The 23,810-nt window shown below is 39.2% G+C and overlaps 1 pseudogene; it reads right to left on the bottom strand.

Moving 5' to 3' along the window:
• Window positions 1-1,656: 1,656 nt before the first annotated feature.
• LOC120166112 lies at window positions 1,657-23,464 on the bottom strand (annotated as a pseudogene).
• Between the last annotated feature and the right edge of the window lie 346 nt (window positions 23,465-23,810).

Here is a 23,810-nt window from a genome sequence, read left to right as displayed (position 1 = left end):
GGATGGATTGTCTTGACTTTAAGTTATTTGAGGTTCACATTCATTTGAGTTTGAATTATCTTGGATTTAGATAACTCTTGGATTCAAATTATTTTTAAAAAGTGTAGGGAAGTTAAATCGGCTTAGTAATAGGATAATTTATTTGAATTTTGTATTCTTTTGGGGGATAAAATTTAGAGTTTAAAATGAATTTTATAAATTTCTTAAAACTTAAATAAAATAAATTTAGTAATAGATTTAAAGTTAAAATTTTTATTTGAGAATTTCAAAATTTATATTTAAAGTATTTTAATTAAATTGTATTTTTAAAAATTAATTTAGATGAATTTAATTAGAAACTGCTTGTAATTTTAAAGTATGGGTGTTCATTTTTCAGTTTTAACGAATTAACCGAACGAATCGAATTAGTTTGGTTAATTCGGGCGGCCACCGAATTAGTTCGGTCGGAGAACGATTAACATTTTTTTTAATATTCGGTTAACGGTTAATTAAGTTCAAAATCGGTTAATTAACTGAATTAACCGAAATTAATAAATTTGACCCACACTAAACTCATTAAGAATTAAGACTCAATTATTTTTTAACCACGCTAAACTCACTAAATTATCAATACTTAATTAAAATTTTAACCCAAATAAAAAAATACTTATGTTATATTCAAATTAATCTAATTAAAAAACTACAAAAAAAAATTTCGGTTAATCCGGTTAACCACCTGAAATAACCAAACTTTGTTCGGTTCGGTTAATATTTTCAAAAAACAAAATGTTTGGTTCGGTTAACGGTTAAAGAAAAAAATTCGATTAATTCGATTAATTGAAATTCGGTTCGGTCGGTGGTTGAATTAACCGCTTGAACACCCCTATTTGAAAGAAAAGATCTAACTGAAGAATTGATAAAACTTCAGTCTCTAAAGATAATTTATCCAAAAAAATTTGAAAGTTTTCTCTTGAGTTTTTTTTTTTTGTCCTCCCGGTTTCAAAGTTTTATTTTAACTAATATGAACTGACTCGCGTCGCATACCTGGTTTGGGTGGGTGAGTCTCCCATTAGGGATTTTTTGCGGACATAAGGACTTAAACTCGAGACCTTGCTTAAGCGACATCAAACTGCTTATAACTTTAACCATTTTTCTATAACTCTCATCTCACTTCATTTTTCAGCACAGTAACCATTAGATCAGTGCAGCGCTTTCGGATATCAATCCTTTCTGTAGTTTCATGCAAAATTGGGCTAGAACATACATAATTAGCTCACCAATTTGACTCCTAATTGTTTCTAATGTTAATATTCATACATGTTTATGATTAAAACATCAAAATCATACAAATACACAATCAAAACATGCTTCTTAACAACCAATTAACAATCAATCATGCTTCTAAATCTAGAATTACAGATTTGGTCATTTGAATACCATTGTTTACTTGGGCAAATTTGGTTAAAACGCCTATGGGGGATGTGTTGTTTCATCAATAATTGATTTTAGCAGCTATTGAGCAGTCCTCATTATTGGCAGAAACTCATTGGATTTCAATGTACAATGCTACATCAACGGTGGGAAACCAATTCCCAAGTGTTACCGGAAGAAAATACTACTCCTAATCGATGGAGTTGGAAAAAAAAACATATAGATATATATTGTATTATTTTTCTATATATGAACTGAACCAAAATTTGACATCAAAGAATTGTGCTTATAGAACTACGAACAAAAACAAACTTATGTACATCGTCTATGGCAGCGACTCGGTCCAAACGCATGGCATTAAGAGGATTTGATCCGGCATAAGTCAACGAAACTTGCACCATCTGATCCAAGAGCCACAGAATCATGCGATTTCTTGCTCATGCCGTATGGTGACGTGTTTGTTACCCTGTATAAAGAGTGAGAAGCTCATATTTAGAATGTACCACAATGTTCATGGAGTTAGAGACCATGTAGTATTTCTACAGGCATTCAAATAAGTGTGTCACAATTGAAAAAATCTTGAAAATACCTTTCTTTGCGCTTCTTTAGAAAGCGAGCAAAGGATGCTTTACGAGCCTGCGGCACAGCAACTACAAGAACACAATAGTATTATTTTCTTAAGACTCGGAAACTTAAAGCACAGCATAGAATGCATGAAATCAAACAATAAAAAGCGTTTAGAGAAGAATAACAGTATCTACCGGAGAATCCTACACAAAAAACAGGAGTGCAATACCTGCTGGAATCAGAGTTGTCATAGCAGATCCTACTGAATTAACAAATTTTGGAGGCTCTAGTTGGTTACTAGCAGATGCTACAGCTCCTATTCTTGTGGCAGCTGTTAGTTCATTGCTGCCACTAGATCCTCCATCTGGCTGTAAACTGACATGGGAGGTTACAGAAATATGGCACGGAAGGCTTGATAATGGTGCCATGGTACAGCGATTGTTGCCAACAAATGCATCAGAAGTAGAGGGTCGTGATACAGATGTCTGAGCTTGAGTCCTAAGAGCCGTTTTAGTCTGAGCTGCGGAAGATCCATTTCCGGCCAATAGCATAATAGCCTGGGCCTGAATACAGAAATAAAGAACTAAGTACCACCTAAAGTTTATGGTGTCAAGCATATAAACCACACAAGCTGAAGCAATATGTTACCTTCTCGGGAGACACATCATCATACACGCATACAGAACCGGCATAAAAGACAGTCAGCTGAGACGGTGCCCCAAAAGATTTGGTAGCATTCCTACAAAAAGAATTCAGCTTCACCTTTATCATTCCAACTAGCCATTTGGCTGATAGTTTTATCATTTATATAATCAAGATTCAAGAGGTTCACAAAAAGTGACATGTAGCAAAATGATGGATTAGATACCTTAGATCAGTGGTACCAATAACAGAACTTGATGGAGGAACAACAGATACAGGGGGAGCAATGATCAGGACTCCGGTAAAAGGTTGTGGGTTTCCCGTATTACAAATTATATTCTGTCCAGTGGAAATCAGATGGGACTGGAGAAGAGGAGTGCTCATAGAAACTGCAATTCTTTGATTTGGCTGGCTGGAGACTGGAAATATCCTCGCTTCCTGGGAATTGTGGGGTTGGTGTCCATCAAATTGTTGCAGGACATAAGGTGCCAACGTGTAGTTGTTTCCCCCTTGTTTCTGTCAATCATAGGAGGACAAAAAAAAACTCGGTAAACCTGCACTGAAACTATAAGACACCCAGGTTCAAAATCCCTGTCTGCTGAATTTTGGGGGCTTAAAACAACAAAACATAGGCATGATAAAATCACAAAACTCCTCTTAAAATAAAATCGAAATTATCGAACATAAACAAATTAGAAACCAAGAAGTTCATGATGGCAACTAACAAACCTTGGTGAAGCTAGAATATGGTTTCTGGCTAGAATCTGCAGGTGGTATTGCCATAAACCCAGATGAGATTATAGGATCATGAGCAGCCTTCCTTGGATCATGTTCTTGAGCTGCATCCTTTAAAGACAGGAACTGAGGAACAGCAGACACCTTGTTTGAGAAAGACAACTGCATACTTGAACCCCTTAATAATACTGCATAGCGAAAAGAAATGGAATATCATATCATGCCAGATTACTTGCATAAATATCTCTGAATTAGGTTGAGAATCACTCAAATTCAAAGCGAAGCAAGAAAAGATAACATTAGATAGAGACACCATGTATGTAATTTGCTTGATACCTCCAAACTTTTAAAAAAAACGTGATTGGTTGATCGAGATCAAAATACTTAAACCATACCGGAAAAATATGTACATCTTTATTTGTATAATATAGAACAATATTAGAAAAATATTATAAAAGAAATGAGGTCCTGACAACTATTAGAAGTGGGAAGAAAGCATTTATTGATATTTAAAAATAGAAGTACATCAAAGATACAAGATAGCCATAAACCAACATACATCTTACCATGAAGCATCCAATTCATGTTGATTATTTCTCATATAAATATAAAAAGAAAACCATACTCTTAACTATTAAGTAATAAAAAATCCATCGTCATAACATCATTGGCACATGCAGTAATCATTAATTTTAGAATATATATTATCATCATATTATAAACAAATGCTTCATTTTGAGTATTCCCATGAAAAATGTACGAAGCATATGTCACTTGGCGCTAGCTTTTAAAATGACACATTTAAAAACAATCTTGTATTAGCCACCCTCATTACTTTTTTTTCTTCTAAAATATTCACAAATGACCCTGCACATACAATAGATAAGCTAGAAAAGTATTATCCTCCCAAATAAAAAATTTAAAAATAAAAACTAAATAACCCCATGTTAGACACGTATGCATATTGGGGTAACATAAATAATTATTTAAGTCACTGATCAGAGGATTATTTATTCACATTGTACTTGTCCATGTTATTTTATTTTAAAATAATAATAATAAAAGTTAAAAGGAAGAAAATGTGTCTAATAAAAAGGAATCACGACAACTCAACATGGCACATTTAACTTATTCAACAACTAAATTTTAATGTATTAGCCAGGCAACTAAATAAATATTAATTAATAAGGCATTAATTCTAACATCCTAATAATCGGCAAAAGTGGTTGAATAATGCAATGGAAAAAAAATTCTTCACATAGTGTAATAAAACAATTATTTACTTAAGTAGGGTAGTAGGGTGATTGCTATAGCGACCATCATAGGTCTCCAGGAGCACACGGCGACCTATGGAGCATTTAACGACCTATGAAGCTACAACAGCGAGGAAAGAGAGAAGAGTTGCTGCAACAGAGGAAATTTTGTCGCAAGGAGCACTTGACGACCTATGAAGCACTTGACGACTAATGATGTCACTGTAACAAACACCCTAACTCAAGAAATAATTTAATTAGAGCCTATATGGGAATTTTTTTTTCTAACGCCCATTCTTAACCGTTCATGTTGTTGTCAACTTTATTATTGTCGTGACCGTCATCGATTGGGCTTCGACTTGGATTAAACGAATTGGAGCCGCCACCGACCACTTTAAAACGAATTTAGGTGGGTCAGACACCATCTTACCTGATCTGCGTTGTACCATAAACGTGTCGGGTTCGGGAGTCGGTTACGGTCAAGGAAGGATTAGCACCCTTGAACCACCCTTTCGGTACTACGTAATTTCCAGTTGTCTTTATCAAGAAAGTTGTAATTTTAAATTAAAAGGTAAAATTTGATCTTAAATTACTTACCACTGATTAATTGAATGAAGACCATTAAGAAGAAAACGTTACGTTCGGAGTGGTGAAAATAAATAAGATATAAACAACCACAAAACCAATGATACAAATAAAAGGAGACAATACAAATAAACTAATGATAAATAAGATAAATAAAGGAAAAGAAATAATAAAAAAATATACTAAATAAATGTATATATACATATATGCATGAATGGCAAAAAAAACATACAAACAAAGAAATGAAAATTATATAAAAACAAAGGAATACAAATAAAACATGTATTAAATAAAAAAAAGGAAACGCAATAGAATAAAAATAAATAAAGTAAATGAAATAAATATAAAGAATATACATATAATAATAAAAAGAAAAAAAATATATATATGTTTATATACGCTACCAATAATACTTAAAATAATAAAAATAATGATGGTTATGTATATATATATAAATATAAATATAATAAAATAAAATAAAAATGTATATAAGATATATATATATATATATAAGGGAATAAAGTATAAAAATATAATAATAATGAAATAAATATATAATAATAGTAGGGATTAAATTGAAAACGAAATAAATTCAAGGGTCAATTTACAAGGATTTCGGGTTCAATAATCGATTCAGAGGACCAAATTAAATGTTTTTGAAGCTGGAGAACCAAAACGCGAATCTCTCCCTTCTTGTAAAAACACGCGGGTCTGAGGAGTTCATCGGGTCGGGTCGTAAGGCTGGAACGGGTTTAATATATGACTGAAACATTTTTTTTAGTTTCATTTCTCTCCTCACAAATCAAAAGCTCTCCTCCCCTCTCTGAAAACACTCTCAAGTGTTCTTCAAAAAATAAGAACACGGACGGATTCTTCAAGAATCCAGAAATCGACCACCCTACGCCGCCTCGCCACCGCCGCCGTTGAATGGCGACGGCCGCCGTTCATCGGCGACAAAATCAAAAGATTTTTTACTTTTCCGAATGCTTTTCTTCTCCTCGTTTTGAAAATCAAGTTTTTTTTTCAAAAAAAAGCCTCGGGTTTTCGTAGATCTATACAAACGATCTCGAACGAAAACATCTTTTCATCGGCCAAAAGATTTTTTTTTACTTTCAACTCAAAACAACACGATATGGACGATAAATTTGACATGCAAAGGATCAAGCGAACGAAAAGGTAAACAACAATATACCTCTCTTTTATTTCTTGTTTCGAAATGTTGTACAAGTGTTCTGACTTTCTTTGTGCTTGCTATGGTGACTTTTTGTGTGTGTTCGCAGTAATCTCCCTGTCCCTAAACTTGTGTGCTTTACATAATATTTATAGCCCAAAAATGGCTATTTTTAGAGTTTAAATTAGAGTAAAACACTGATGTTGGTTGTTCTTGCTTGTTTCTTTGCGTGGTCGAGAGTCCCGGTCGTTGGAGGCGAGACGTACGGAGATGGGGGTCTTGCCGTGAAACTCAGTGTTGGCCGCGTGAAGAGGTAGCTGAAGCGGCGCTGACGAGGCTAGGGTTTGAGACAACCCTAGGCATCTTTTGTTGTGGACCGTTGGATCCCATCTAGATCCAACGGTCACAGTTATTGGCGGTTGGGAGCGTAGGTTTAGGGTTTCTGGAAACCCTACACGTTTGGACTCACGTGTTTGGGTTGTGTACAGCTGGGCCTCGTGTAACAGGCCTGCAAATGTAACAGATTTGTGTGTAAATACGTATGCACCATATGTAAAAAAATATATTATATAATATAAATTATAATGTAAATATGTTAAAGGATAAAATTTGGTGTCTTCAGCTGCCCCTCTTTGCTCATTATCGTGTAACGAAAATAGAGCAAAGATTAAAAGACACAAATTTTGTCTATATCGAACATCCTCTATCGTAGAGTTGAAATTGTCGAAATGACTCCCTCTCTGTGAGGTTAAGTTTAAACTGGAAAACGCTGAGCACGAAATCCCTCGTTGTGAAGTTGAAAACGAGCTCAAAGCTTTTGACAATTAGCCTCTGAATCGTCTTCTGGCTCAAGATACTTCATCGTGAAGGTGGAACTTGACCTGAAAACTTCGGTATTGATGTGTTGCAGATGACTCCTTCGTCTTGAAATTGAGTCAATCTGTTTGTGAAGTTGGAATTGGCTATGGAATTGAGAAATTGTTCGTTGACAGTCAGTCGTCCCTTCGCTGTGAAGTCGAGCTTGTGCTGTCTTGAGTCCAATATCCTTCGCTGTGAAGTTGAAATTGGCTCTGACATTGAGAAGTTGTTTGTTGACAGTCAGCGGTCCCTTCGTCGTGAAGTTGAACTTGTGCTGTCTTGAGTCCAATATCCTTCGCTGTGAAGTTGAAATTGGCTCTGAAATTGGGAAATTGTTTATTGACAACCAGCGGTCCCTTCGTCGTGAAGTTGAACTTGTGTTGTATGGAGTCCAATATCCTTCGTCGTGAAGTTGAAATTGGCTCTGAAATTGGGAAATTGTTTATTGACAATTAGCGGTCCCTTCGTTGTGAAGTTGAACTTGCGTTGTCTTGAGTTCAATATCCTTCACTGTGAAGTTGAAATTGGCTCTGAAATTGAGAAGTTGTTTGTTGACAGGCAGCGGTCCCTTCGTCGTGAAGTTGAACTTGTACTGTCTGGAGTCCAATATCCTTCGTTGTGAAGTTGAAATTGGCTCTGAATTTGAGAAATGTTTGTTGACAACCAGCGGTCCCTTCGTCGTGAAGTTGAACTTGCGTTGTCTGGAGTCCAATATCCTTCGTTGTGAAGTTGAAATTGGCTCTGAAATCGGGAAATATTTGTTGACAACCAGCGGTCCCTTCGTCGTGAAGTTGAACTTGCGTTGTCTGGAGTCCAATATCCTTCGTTGTGAAGTTGAAATTGGCTCTGAAATTGGGAAGTGTTTGTTGACAACCAGCGGTCCCTTCGTCGTGAAGTTGAACTTGCGTTGTCTGGAGTCTAATATCCTTCGTTGTGAAGTTGAAATTGGCTCTGAAATCGGGAAATGTTTGTTGACAACCAGCGGTCCCTTCGTCGTGAAGTTGAACTTGCGTTGTCTGGAGTCCAATATCATTCGTTGTGAAGTTGAAATTGACTCTGGGTAAAACCTGCAAATATATGCATATATGCGATGTTAGGGATGTCATGCTCTTAGGTCTGCCTAAAATGTATAGGCAACATATGTTATTCTGGGCTCTGGAGAGAAATCTTGATCTCCGGTGGCCTGTCGTTGTTGACTCTTGATTTTGAAAGCTTGAAGTTCCGATCTCTGATCTTGGATTCTTCAAATGTTTAAATCTGATGTGCACATTCTGTTTTTTTCTTGATTTGGGAGATACTCCTCAACTATCTCAAGTATGTGCATGAGCCTTGATCGGCTTTTGGGTACCTGTACTTTTCAATGAATTTTTGTACAGTAATATGCGATTATCTTTCATAAAAATAAATAAATCATTAGGTTTAAATCTAATTCAAGATGCTCAAAGGGAATTAGAGGAAAGATGGTCTTTATTCATAAGGGAGGAGAAGAACAAACAATACATGACAAACATTCTAGAAAACGAATACACAGTGATGTGTAAATGAATGTCTTAGATCTCGATAATGTGGGCACTTCCGAGCTGAAAAGCCGTTTGATGACCTTGAATGCAACCTTTGCCAAAGGATCCTTGAAAATGTGATAACGTTTGGGAGAGTGCAACATTTCTCCGATTTGTTGAGTTCGTAAAATATTCATGTGCCGGGATGTTTCCACTGTTAATATCCAAATCGCCCTTTCCGGGTTTTCAACTTGGACCCATCCTTGGTTGCAAGACGCCCTTTGCGGGTTTTCATCTTGAACCCACCTTATTTTCTCTTCTTTTGTTTGTTTTTCTATTTTTTTTTCAATTTAGGGCGCCCTTTCGGGTTTTCACCCTAAACATTTTTTTTTTCAAACTTAGGACGCCCTCTCGGGTTTTCATCCTAAGCGAAATATTTCTTGACTGCGTCCGAGTTGATGGGATGTGGCAGTTCAGGTCCGTCCATTTCAGCCAGGACGAGGGCTCCTCCGGAGAAAGCCTTTTTCACGACATAAGGTCCTTCCCAATTTGGCGTCCATTTTCCTCGGAAATCCTTCTGGACTGGCCAAATTCTTTTTAACACTAGATCCCCTTCGCGGAATATTCTCGGGCGCACCTTTTTGTCATGTGCCTGAATCATTCGTTTCTGATAGATTTGACCATGATGAATGGCTTTCAGTCTTTTTTCCTCTATCAGATTAAGCTGATCATATCTGGATTGTACCCACTCTGCATCGTCTAGTTTGACTTCTGTCAAGACCCGAAGAGACGGAATCTCGACTTCAATGGGTAGGACTGCTTCCATTCCATAGGCTAGTGAGAACGGAGTTGCCTCAGTCGAGGTTCGTACCGAGGTTCGATAAGCGAACAAAGCAAAAGGTAATTTATTATGTCAATCTTTGTAAGTTTCAGTCGTTTTCTCCACTATCTTCTTAATATTTTTGTTTGCTGCTTCTACCGCTCCGTTCATCTTTGGTCTGTAAGCAGTGGAATTATGATGTTTTATGTTGAACTGTTCACAAGCAGCATTCATCATCTTGTTGTTCAAGTTGGTTGCGTTATCGGTAATAATCCTTTCAGGTAGACCATACCGACATATAATTTCTTTCTTCAGAAACTTACAAATAGTGGATTGTGTGACACTGGCATACGACGCAGCCTCTACCCATTTCGTGAAATAGTCAATCGCCACGAGAATGAAACGGTGACCATTCGAAGCCTTCGGATGGATTTGCCCGATAACGTCCATGCCCCACACAGAGAAAGGCCATGGTGACGTCATTACATGAAGTGGATGGGGTGGAACATTTATCTTGTCTCCATAAATCTGACATCTTCTAGCATAGTTGATGCAATTGCTTTCCAGTATAGACCAAAAATATCTGCATCTCATTATTTGTCTTGACATCATATGTCCATTTGCATGTGTTCCACAAACTCCGTCATGTACTTCTTCCACTATCATCTTTGCCTCTTCAGCATCAACGTACCTTAACAGGACTTGATTATGGCTTTTCTTGTATAAAACCTCTCCGTCAAGGATGTATCCAGCTGCCAACCTTCTAAGTGTTCTCTTATCGGTTTCGGTGGCTTTTTCTGGATAACTCCAATGCTTGATATATTGCAGAATGTCGTAGTACCAGGGTTTAATGTCTTTCACTTCTTCAATTTGGTAACAATGAGCTGGGTACTCATACGACTGCATGTTAATTGGCATCATTTCAGACTCCCCACCAGCTTTGAATGCGGCTGCCAAGGTAGCTAAAGCGTCAGCCATTTGATTTTCTTCTCTAGGCACGTAGTGGAAGGTGACTTCATCGAACTCTTCGAGCAGATCCAGTACTAGTTTCCAATACTCTAACAGCTTTATATCTTTGGTTTCCCACTCTCCACGGAGCTGATAGATTACTAAGGCTGAGTCTCCATACACCCGCAAAGTCTTTATATTTTGCCCCAGTGCAGCTCGAATTCCCAAGACACAGGCTTCATACTCTGCCATGTTATTGGTGCAATCAAAGTTTAGTCTGCTGGTAAATGGGTAATGACTCCCTTCTGGAGAGATCAGGATTGCCCCGATGCCGTGTCCTAATGCATTTGATGCTCCATCGAAATGCATTTTCCAGGAGCTGTATGTTGAAGTCTCTGCTTCTTCTAAATATATGGCCATCAAGTCTTCATCTGGGAAATCAAAGTCCAGCGGCTCATAGCTCTCAGTATTTCTGCTTGCCAAAAAATCGGATATGGCACTGCCTTTTACCGCTTTTTGGCTCACATATTCGATGTCGAACTCAGACAAAAGCATCTGCCAACGAGCTAACCTTCCGGATAGAGCAGGTACACCCATCATGTATTTTAATGGATCTAACTTGGAAATCAGCCAAATAGTATGATACAGCATGTATTGCCGGAGTCTTTTTGTAGCCCATACCAGAGCACAACAAACCTTCTCAACAGGAGGATATCGGACCTCGCAATCGGTGAACTTCTTGCTTAAATAGTAGATGGCTCTTTCCTTCTTCCCAGACTCGTCATGTTGACCCAGGACACACCCCATGGAGTTCTCGAATATGAAAAGATACAAGAACAGAGGTTTGCCTGGGGTAGGGGACATCAGGACAGGAGTGCGAGACAAGTACTCTTTTACCTTCTCAAATGCAATCTGACAGTTTTTATCCCATGCTCCAGAGCTATTTTTTCGGAGAAGGCGAAAGATTGGATCACACTTGTCAGTTAACTGAGATATAAACTGGGCTATGTAATTCAATCTTCCTAAAAAACCTCGGACCTCCTTTTGTGTTCGTGGAGGAGGTAGACTCTGGATAGCCTTAACCTTATCAGGATCAACCTCAATGCCTTTTTTGCTGACTATAAAGTCTAATAGTTTCCCGGATGTCACCCCGAAGGTACACTTGCTAGGGTTCAGTCGTAACCGGAATTTCCTCAATCTCTGGAAGAGCTTTCTCAGATTCTCGACATGTTCATTCTCGGTCTGTGCCTTGACAATCATGTCGTCGACATAAACCTCGATCTTTTTGTGCATCATATCGTGGAACAGGGTCACCATAGCTCTATGATATGTTGCCCCAGCATTCTTTAATCCGAAAGGCATCACTTTGTAACAGAAAGTTCCCCATATTGTGAAGAAAGTGGTCTTCTCCATGTCTTTGGGATGCATCTTGATCTGATTGTACCCCGAAAATCCATCCATGAATGAAAAGTAGGCGTTCCCGGCCGTATTGTCCACCAGAGTGTCTATGTGTGGCAGAGGAAAGTTGTCCTTGGGACTTGCCTTGTTAAGGTCCCAGTAATCGACACACATGCGTACTTTCCCGTCCTTCTTCGGCACAGGCACTATGTTGGCCACCCACTCCGGGTATTTGGCTACTTGGAGAAAACCGGCATCAAATTGCTTCTTGACTTCTTCCTTGATCTTAAGGAGCATTTCTGGTCGCATTCTTCTCAGTTTTTGCTGCACAGGTTTGAATTCTGGTTTGATTGGCAGTTTGTGAACTACCATATCTGTGTCTAGTCCCGGCATGTCTTGATACGACCAAGCGAACACATCTCCGTACTCCTGAAGTAAGACTGTCAGGTTTTTTCTTGCTTCAGTCGAAAGAGTTGTGCCGATTTTAACCTCCTTTCGATCTCCCTCAGTGCCCAAATTTAAGATTTCGATCGCCTCCTCATGTGGCAGTATTTGATTTTCTTCTCTTTCTATCATTCTCAACAATTCGGTAGGCAAGTTGTACTCCTCTTCATTATCGCATTCATCAAATTCCCCAAGACAAATGGTTGATTCAAAATCCACCTCCGGATCAGGATCATCAGTGCCCACATTATCGTTATCTGGGAACCTGAAAGGAGGAAAATGTGCATGTGTGAGAGGATAATATCCCACACGGAACGGTCGAGAACTAACTTTGAGAGTAACTGGAAATGAAGTACTGGAATGAAGGAGACAGATAATGAATTCAAAAATAAAAGAAAAATTTGTTTGCCATGGAAAAGAAAAATGCATCTTTTATTAAACTTAAACAAAATGTTTATTCACCCTTACAAAATATCACCTATTGCCCCGGGTATAGGCAAATAGGGATAGTTCGAATATTACTCTGAAAGATTCTTGTAAACCACAGGAAGTTCTTCCACCGACCAACTGCTAGGCACGAACCCATGTGGCAGAGGGCATATCCCGGATCTATCTCCGTTGTCAACATCTTCTGTGGTCACGGCATTGATGTTCAGATCTTCCAGAGCCGTTTCTAACTCGGATATGGTGGTCTCAAACACATAACCACCTGACTTGAATGTTCTGAAAAGCGGCGGGAATGTCATAGGCCTCCATTGGAGTTCGTTTCCAGTCAATCTGGCCAATCTTCTCTCCCGGTTCTTTTGGATCTCCTTTCTCTTTTCATGATAACTGGGCTGAAAACCGAGCCCAAATTGGTCTAATTTTGAGATAGGAAGGACATGATTGATCATTCCTTACAAATATTTCCCAAAACCTCTCCCGGTTCTGGCGCCTCGGCCCAGGGTTTGCTTGATCTCCATCCTTGTGCATTTGGAGAGTCGAGGTCTTGGGATTCTCTTTCCTTCCGCCACGAATATGGCATTCACAAACTCCAAGGAGTGGAACGAACATTCTACCGCTTCCTCGTCTACTTCGATGTATGGAGCCTCCGTGGTCACGCTTGCCACGATATCTTCTTCAGCGTTGATAATTACTAAGGCCCCGTCAATAACAAATTTAACTTTTTGGTGCAACGTGGAGGGTACTGCACCAGCTTGATGAATCCACGGCCTTCCCAAAAGACAGCTATAGGACGACATGATATCCATCACAAGGAACTCAACATCATAGGTGGTTGGTCCGATGGTCAATGGAACCTCGATCTTTCCGATTACCTCTCTTTTGGTCCCATCAAATGCTCGGACCACATTCTGACAAGCTCTCATATGAGAGGTATCTATTGATAGCCTCTTTAATGTAATCGAAGGCATCACGTTCAGGGCCGAACCATTATCGATTAAGACACTTGGTAAAGCGTGCCACTTACAGTAGGTAATAATGTGTAACGCCTTTGTTCGGCCTCTTCCTCCAGATGGAATCTCATCATCTGAAAACGAGATGAGATTATCAGCTTGAATATTGCTCACCAGTTGATCCATCTTGCTGACTGGTATGTCTTGTGGCACGAACGTTTGATTAAGGACATTCAACATCGCTTCTCGGTGTGCTTCCGAGCTTAAAAATAGTGCTAGCATTGAAGTACGTGTAGGTAAGTTGTGGAGCTGCTCTACAATGTTGTACTCGCTATGCTTCAAGATCTTGAGGAATTCTTTAGCTTCTTCCTCCTTTATAGGTTCATTGACAACTAGCACATCTTCCTTGAACGATTCAAGTGGTATTTGCCCCACTTTACTATTACATCCTCCGGAAGTACTCACCTGACATTCGTACTTCCATGGCACTTGCCGATTGTCCTTATATTGAAAAGGCCGAGGTGCTGAGATTACCACCTTGGCTGGTGTTGTTACTGTCCTGCTTGCCTTAGGGGTAATTATCAAAGGACTACCCCTACCAAATCTTCTGTCTGATGATTCTCCAGTGGCACAAACATCTGCTTCCAAGGACTCTTGAATTTCTTCGTAAAACTCCAGCTCCTTCCGATCCATCATGAGCTGGACTAACAATCTGAACTCTGGGCAATCTTGTACTTTATTCCCTTCTTTGTTGTGGTAACAATAATGGTTACCATATTCATTTTCTGTCGTATCTGGATATGGTGCAAGAAATCCTGCCTTTACCATTTGGCTCCATACCCAAGCCAAAGGAGATTTAATTTCCGAAACACTTGATTTAATTCTCCTGCCCCCTTCAGTAGTAATGGCATTGATTCTTGTCTCTTGATGATTGGGCAAGGGATTCTGGGCGACGTTTGGTGCTCCGGAGTTGAAAGTGATCCAATTCTTGTTCCGCATTCGTTGCACAAGTCTCTTGAATGCGAGACAACTTTCAATTGAATGCCCCTGCACACCGCCATAGTATTCACAGTGAGCGCTCTCGTCATACCATTTCGGGTAAGGGGGACTTATTGGATTCATAGGATAAGGCGACACTGCATGAGTGTCGAAGAGTTGTTGGTATAATTCTTTATATGTCATGAGAATGGGTTCGAACTGCTCCCTTTCCCTTTCCCTTCTTGGTTCTCTCTGATTCTGTCTAGAAATACCGGATGGCACAGCTGCTGTGGAATTTGAGCTTGAGATCGTAACCCCTTTACTGACGTTGTAGGTGTTTACATTGTTGGTCTCTCGCTCTTTGTTTTTCACGGGAGGTTTTTTACTGGAGTCTCCTCCCTCAATCTTTCCTTGTTTAATGGCCAACTCGATCATTTCACCGGCCATGACTAAATCTGAGAAACTTCCCGACGTGATTGCTACCAAGTGCCCGAAGTAAGGTGCCTTCAAAGTCTGTACAAACAACTTTCTAGTTTCCTTTTCATCCAAGGGTGGATGAACTTGCACAGATAAATCCCTCCATCTCTGTGCGTACTGTCGGAAACTCTCATTATGTTTCTTCTCTAGGCTTTGTAACATGACCCGGTCTGGTCTCATATCGTTGATATGCTTATACTGCTCCAAGAAAGACTTGGCTAAGTCTTTCCACGTCTTGATATGAGTCCGTCTAAGCTGGTTGTACCACCGAGTAGTTGAACTGGATAGGCTCTCCTGAAAGCAATGGATCAGGAGTTGGTCATTTCCCCCGTACCCTGTCATCTTCCGACAGAACATAGTGATATGGGCCGAAGGGCAGTTGTTCCCGTCGAACTTCTCAAACTCAGGAACCTTAAATTTTGGTGGAAGCACCAAATCGGGAACCAAGCTTAGTTCCATTGCATCAACACCATAATAATCATGGTCTCCCTGGACCATCTTCATTTGGTCTTCTAACATCCTGATCTTTTCTTCCATCTTCTTCGCCTTATCTTCCTCGTCAAAATCCGGGATAGGGCAGTCGTCCAGATGACTGTCAGGCTTTGCCGAAGAAGTCTGTAAATTTGCCGTTGATACAGCTTTCCCTCTAGCGGCAGATGAGTCACCTTGCAGTCCGGGTAAGGTCCCGGATGAGGCAACCACTTGTGGGGTCGGTGGTATGGTTATCCCCTTAGATGCAGCTTCTCCGGATGCACTTGTCTGTTGTTGTAAACCAGATAACTTAGCCACGATCTGGTCGACTAGGGACTCCGTGCTTTTCTTTATGGACTCCATGGTACGTTGACTGTTCTGAGTCATCTTGTCCTCCAATTCCTTTTGAAGTCTTGCCATGTTCTCCTCGAGTTTTTCCATTTTGACATCCATTTGTTTTTTTTTGCACGAGTGTTGTGAGGGTGATGCGTATCTATTGCTTGCGGTGGTAAGCTTGGTGTCTGAGACATGTTCTGTTAGTTAATACGAATGTAAAAACATGGGGAATAAAAAAATAAAAACATGAAATATAAAAATGCAAAATATGCAATGTATGATGTATGCAATTTGGAGGCATTGATCCAGAAAAGTGTTCATTATTATAAATAACCCTTATTCAGACAAAAATGTTTTATCTTTTAAGAGACATAAAAACAAATTAAAGGTATATTCGGACTAAATCCTCTAGACCCCGAACAGCTTCCAGTAGGTTGACAAGTCTTCTGCCTTCATCTGTCACTGGTTGAATGCCTTGTCGAACCACTCCAGCTTCCCTTGCTAGGCCGTGAAGATGACGGGCTGCTTTTTGCACTTGATCCAGGAAATCTCGGATGGTTGCATCTCGGGCCCTCACCCTTCGCTGTGCTTGTTCCCAACGGAAACGCCATTGTAATCCTCCGTCGAAGGGCACCATCTGAAGCTCGTTTGCTTGCCTCTTGAACCCATCTACAATAGCTTCCAACTCAGCTATTGTCTTGCCATTTTTCTCATGCTGTTTTTCTAAGTCAGCTACCCAAACCCTCAAGCGCTGGTTCTGATATTGACTATCTGCTAAGCGTCTTTGGGCAGTCTTCATTTGTTCCTTCCAAGCTTTCTCATCAGGCCCCTCAAACTTCCTTTTCAGGCTATGAGCTTCGTCTTTCCAGTATTCGGAAGCCACTTTCAACTTGGAGTTATCTTTGACTTTATCTTGATACCCCTTTCTCAGGTCTTCGAGCTCAAAACGGACTCTTTTCTGTTCTCTTTCCAGTTTATCTGCTCGATCTTTCTGAGAGTCGGCCTCTAGCTTCCACTGATAACGCTCAGCTTCAAGTTCCTTTATCCTCTGATTTAGCTCACTATTCATAGCTTCAAACTCGGTCTTGGCTATCTCAAGCTCAGAAGGGACAGGCCTGAGATGTTCTTCCATGGTACGGGTGTCCTCACAGTCTGGCACCGGAATATTGTCATTTTTCCTCGACCTTCGCCACTCCACATAATCAGGAGTAAGCATGCTTCTGGCAGCTACAACATCCATCCGGAATACTTTCCTCCATGAATCGGATGCTTCTTTGATCATCTTCTTATAACTGTCACCGTGATACTCAAACTCTGACCTAGCCAATCCGCATGTCGTTGGGACAAACTGACGTGCCCCAAATTGTCTAAGTGCTAATAACGGAGTATACCCGACTGCTCCCCAAAGTCCAAGTAAGGTCACAGTGTCGGAGTCACCACATCGGAAAAGAACATCACTGAGGAATAACCAGGGGGCTCTCCATACAATATCCCGGTCATGAAGATGTGTAAAGACCTTCATCCATTTTTCCTTCGAAGCGCCTTCATGCCATTTCAAGGTGATGAATTCACCTAGAGGTGAATAGGTGGTGCTGAAGCGGCGGTAGGCAACCCCGTTAGTCTTCCAGAAGTGGCTGTGAATCCAGACCTGAAGGAGCTGAATACACCCAGTGAATCTTCATCCGCCAGTTCTTCGGCAATGGTTGAGAGATCGAAAGGTCTCGGCCAAGATGGCTGGTGCTGGGTTAACTCGTTTCGAGAGTTGCTCAAACAGTTCTACCACGACAACGTCAATGCACCCCAAAGCCTTCGGAAAGATAATCAAACCATATAGACCTAGTGCAAAAAGGTATATAGTCTTCCACTCATCATGGTGGTTTTTCATTAGTTGCTTTATATGGATCCACTCGATTCCTTCCCCGCTACCTTTGTGCCGGAGTCGATCAGTCACCCACTTTTCATCAACCCCTGCAATCCTGGCCAGTCCGCTTTTGAAAGGCTGACTCTTGATATGTTTGATATATGCCCTCTCTAGTTTGAGGCTTTCGCAGTGCAGTAGAGTAGTATACTCTTCGATAGTAGGCACCATATCTTCCCGGTTAAAGGTGAAGCAACTATACCCCGGGTTCCAGAATTGAATTAATGCTCGAAGCAGGGGCTCATCAGTCTTGGCATGGAGCAAGAGGGCGATATCACCATATCGTTGGCTGAACTTCTGCTTTCTGTCATTCTTCCAACTGTCCCAAATGTTTCGCAGCTCTTGGACATCATTCTGTTTCAGGCTGAAAGAGGCGTAACTAACCAGCTCTGACACATAGTTCCCCTGAAGACTGTCTCCCTTCTCTTTCTGAGTCTTCTCAGACCATAGTCGTGCCTCAGCGTTTTCAATCTCTTGTATTACAACAACTTTGTCCATTAATTCAAATTATTTTGTGTATAACAAACGCTTTTTAGGGATCAATAGCCTCTTGTAATGATGCAAATGCTAGAAAACAAACACAAAGGCAAAAACGTTAGTAAAATAAAAATGCAAATAAACAAAAGTGACGAAAGGAAAAAAACAAAAAAAACATGGTTATGGTAAAAATATCTTAGGTTTTGAAACGTGGTTTCGGGGTAGGCTCTAATTCTTCATGGTCTCCCGGTTTAGGTTTTAAAAACGGTACCCGAGTTCTCCTTGCCGGTGCCCCCTTCGGCTTGCCAGACCCTTAGTCCTAAACCCATCACAATGTCGGAGTCACCACATCGGAAAAGAACATCACTGAGGAATAACCAGGGGGCTCTCCATACAATATCCCGGTCATGAAGATGTGTAAAGACCTTCATCCATTTTTCCTTCGAAGCGCCTTCATGCCATTTCAAGGTGATGAATTCACCTAGAGGTGAATAGGTGGTGCTGAAGCGGCGGTAGGCAACCCCGTTAGTCTTCCAGAAGTGGCTGTGAATCCAGACCTGAAGGAGCTGAATACACCCAGTGAATCTTCCTCCGCCAGTTCTTCGGCAATGGTTGAGAGATCGAAAGGTCTCGGCCAAGATGGCTGGTGCTGGGTTAACTCGTTTCGAGAGTTGCTCAAACAGTTCTACCACGGCAACGTCAATGCACCCCAAAGCCTTCGGAAAGATAATCAAACCATATAGACCTAGTGCAAAAAGGTCTATAGTCTTCCACTCATCAGGGTGGTTTTTCATTAGTTTCTTTATATGGATCCACTCGATTCCTTCCCCGCTACCTTTGTGCCGGAGTCGATCAGTCACCCACTTTTCATCAACCCCTGCAATCCTGGCCAGTCCGCTTTTGAAAGGCTGACTCTTGATATGTTTGATATATGCCCTCTCTAGTTTGAGGCTTTCGCAGTGCAGTAGAGTAGTATACTCTTCGATAGTAGGCACCATATCTTCCCGGTTAAAGGTGAAGCAACTATACCCCGGGTTCCAGAATTGAATTAATGATCGAAGCAGGGGCTCATCAGTCTTGGCATGGAGCAAGAGGGCGATATCACCATATCGTTGGCTGAACTTCTGCTTTCTGTCATTCTTCCAACTGTCCCAAATGTTTCGCAGCTCTTGGACATCATTCTGTTTCAGGCTGAAAGCGGCGTAACTAACCAGCTCTGACACATAGTTCCCCTGAAGACTGTCTCCCTTCTCTTTCCGAGTCTTCTCAGACCATAGTCGTGCCTCAGCGTTTTCAATCTCTTGTATTACAACAACTTTGTCCATTAATTCAAATTATTTTGTGTATAACAAACGCTTTTTAGGGATCAATAGCCTCTTGTAATGATGCAAATGCTAGAAAACAAACACAAAGGCAAAAACGTTAGTAAAATAAAAATGCAAATAAACAAAAGTGACGAAAGGAAAAAAAACAAAAAAACATGGTTATGGTAAAAATATCTTAGGTTTTGAAACGTGGTTTCGGGGTAGGCTCTAATTCTTCATGGTCTCCCGGTTTAGGTTTTAAAAACGGTACCCGAGTTCTCCTTGCCGGTGCCCCCTTCGGCTTGCCAGACCCTTAGTCCTAAACCCATCACAGGCTTGTGTGGACTAAGTTAAACTCGAGAGGATTCATTCCCTTATGCCCGCACGGTGAATAAATTCACACGAAGACATAAGGTATATGAATCCCGAAGGCTACTTGCTAGGCCCGCACGGTGAATAAATTCACACAAAGGCGTCGCTTTCACCCCCACTTAAAGGGTTGGGAGCTCGAGTATAGAGCCTTTGGATGAAAAAGTTTGGAAAGCTGAAATCATTAGAAAACAATCAGTCCAACTATTTATTCGAAAAAATATAACCAAAAGTAAGTAATAAGGATCGAAATGTTACCTTAAAATTCAAACTTACCATTTCCATTAAAAAGACAACTGGAAATTACCTTAGCCTGACTCACTTACCTGTGTCCCCAGTGGAGTCGCCAAGCTGTCGTGACCGTCATCGATTGGGCCCCGAAATTGGGCTTCGACTTGGATTAAACGAATTGGAGTCGCCACCGACCACTTTAAAACGAATTTAGGTGGGTCAGACACCATCTTACCTGATCTGCGTTGTACCAGAAACGTGTCGGGTTCGGGAGTCGGTTACGGTCAAGGAATGATTAGCACCCTTGAACCACCTTTTCGGTACTACGTAATTTCCAGTTGTCTTTATCAAGAAAGTTGTAATTTTAAATTAAAAGGTAAAATTTGATCTTAAATTACTTACCACTGATTAATTGAATGAAGATCATTAAGAAGAAAACGTTACGTTCGGAGTGGTGAAAATAAATAAGATATAAACAACCACAAAACCAATGATACAAATAAAAGGAGACAATACAAATAAACTAATGATAAATAAGATAAATAAAGGAAAAGAAATAATAATAAAAAATATACTAAATAAATGTATATACATATATGCATGAATGGCAAAAAAAAACATACAAACAAAGAAATGAAAATTATATAAAAACAAAGGAATACAAATAAAACATGTATTAAATAAAAAAAAAAGGAAACACAATAGAATAAAAATAAATAAAGTAAATGAAATAAATATAAAGAATATACATATAATAATAAAAAGAAAAAAAAATATATGTTTATATACGCTACCAATAATACTTAAAATAATAAAAATAATGATGGTTATGTATATATATATAAATATAAATAAAATAAAATAAAAATGTACATAAGATATATATATATATAAGGGAATAAAGTATAAAAATATAATAATAATGAAAATATAATATATAATAATAGTAGGGATTAAATTGAAAACGAAATAAATTCAAGGGTCAATTTACAAGGATTTCGGGTTCAATAATCGATTCAGAGGACCAAATTAAATGTTTTTGAAGCTAGAGAACCAAAACGTGAATCTCTCCCTTCTTGTAAAAACACGCGGGTCTGAGGAGTTCATCGGGTCGGGTCGTAAGGCTGGAACGGGTTTAATATATGACTCAAACATTTTTTTTTAGTTTCATTTCTCTCCTCACAAATCAAAAGCTCTCCTCCCCTCTCTGAAAACACTCTCAAGTGTTCTTCAAAAAATAAGAACACGGCCGGATTCTTCAAGAATCCAGAAATCGACCGCCCTACGCCGCCTCGCTGTCGCCGTTGAACGGCGACGGCCGCCGTTCATCGACGGCAAAATCAAAAGATTTTTTACTTTTCCGAATGCTTTTCTTCTCCTCTTTTTGAAAATCAAGTTGTTTTTTCAAAAAAAAGCCTCGGATTTTCGTAGATCTATACAAACGATCTCGAACGAAAACATCTTTTCATCGGCCAAAAGATTTGTTTTTTACTTTCAACTCAAAACAACACGATGGACGATAAATTTGACATGCAAAGGATCAATCGAACGAAAAGGTAAACAACAATATACCTCGCTTTTATTTCTTGTTTCGAAATGTTGTACAAGTGTTCTGACTTTCTTTGTGCTTGCTATGGTGACTTTATGTGTGTGTTCGCAGTAATCTCCCTGTCCCTAAACTTGTGTGCTTTACATAATATTTATAGCCCAAAAATGGCTATTTTTAGAGTTTAAATTAGAGTAAAACACTAATGTTGGTTGTTCTTGCTTGTTTCTTTGCGTGGCCGAGAGTCCCGGTCGTTGGAGGCGAGACGTGCGGAGATGGGGGTCTTGCCGTGAAACTCGGTGTTGGCCGCGTGAAGAGGTAGCTGAAGCGGCGCTGACGAGGCTAGGGTTTGAGACAACCCTAGGCATCTTTTGTTGTGGACCGTTGGATCCCATCTAGATCCAACGATCACAGTTATTGGCGGTTGGAAGCGTAGGTTTAGGGTTTCTGAAAACCCTACACGTTTGGACTCACGTGTTTGGGTTGTGTACAGCTGGGCCTCGTGTAACAGGCCTGCAAATGTAACAGATTTATGTGTAAATACGTATGCACCATATGTAAAAAAATATATTATATAATATAAATTATAATGTAAATATGTTAAAGGATAAAATTTGGTGTCTTCAATTATATATCCGAGTACTGATGTAAAGTGATTGTACCTTGTGCTTACAAACGCTATACCACGAGTGTACTTTTCTTTTGGATAAAGTATGTATTTAGTCATCCAATTATTCGTGTGATTCGTTTTAGTTACCCAATTATTTTTTTTAAAATCATATCTAAAATTACGTTTTGATTTTATTTTAATCACTTACTATTGATGTGTTACCATAATATAATATCACATCATCATTGAAAAAAATAAAAAAAAATATCAAGTCAGCAGTTTTGGTAATTTTTTTAATAGTGGATGACAAAATGAAATTAAAACGTAACATTAAGTATAATTTAAAAAATATAAAATTTAGTGTTAAAAACAGAATCAGAAAATAGTAGAGTGACTACATAAGTAGTTTACCCTTTTCCTTTTAACAATCAAACGAAAGGGACGTTTTGCTCGTGGGGTTTCTTGTTGGAGCAAACTTTCCCTACTCCCTCCCTTCCCCTTGTTTGGTTACCGAGAAAACTGAGCAAATCAAGAAATTGATTTGATCACTCAAACGAATTGAAAAGAACTATAACTAAATGTACGGAGCCTAATGCCACTATACAGTTTCGTATATCTAAACGACGGTATAACTTGAAAAAGGAAAAAAAAAATCTAGCCGAGAAAATTTTGTGGAGTTTCAATCAGAAACACCAACTTCTATCACATATTCACTTTTATTATCGATTAGTAAGGAAAAACATAATCAATTATATATAAACAAATTAAAAACAAAAGAAAACAATACCTGAATACTTAGACCCATCAAAATCCTCTTCTTTGATTGTAATTGGAGCACTTTTTGAACCCAAACCCATAAAATATCTCTCCAGAATTCCTGCTTGGAAAAAATACTTGAAATATGCAAGTCAAAAACAAAATAGCAAATTTGAAGGCCGATTACTGCACTTGAAACCACCCAGAAGCATTCAAAGCACAATGCTTAGCTTCTAAGAGCAGAGAAGGAAAGACAAGGATGGGAAAAAGGAGGGAATATTTATTATGAAAATAGGAAATGAAAAGGAGAGAGGCCTGGTTTTTAACTTTAAAAACCACATGTGAGATGTGGACCGTAGATATTATTCTTTTACAAATATTAACAGAATCAAAGATATATAAAAAGAAAGATTCCATCATCGTTTTTTATATTTAAATTTAGTTATATGTTTTAAATTTTTAGACACTCAGTTTTTATATATTTTTTATTTGAATTTGTTAATGATTTATATACTAAAAGAAAATATATCACATATAAGAGATAAGATTTAACATAATTTAACATTATCTATCTCTACAAGGTAGATAAATATATAATACACAATGAACGTAA

This window comes from Hibiscus syriacus, unplaced genomic scaffold (genome assembly GCF_006381635.1).
Source record: "Hibiscus syriacus cultivar Baekdansim isolate YM2019G1 unplaced genomic scaffold, ASM638163v2 tig00111621_pilon, whole genome shotgun sequence".
Taxonomy (NCBI): domain Eukaryota; kingdom Viridiplantae; phylum Streptophyta; class Magnoliopsida; order Malvales; family Malvaceae; genus Hibiscus; species Hibiscus syriacus.
This window is presented reverse-complemented; position numbering and strand designations above follow the sequence as displayed.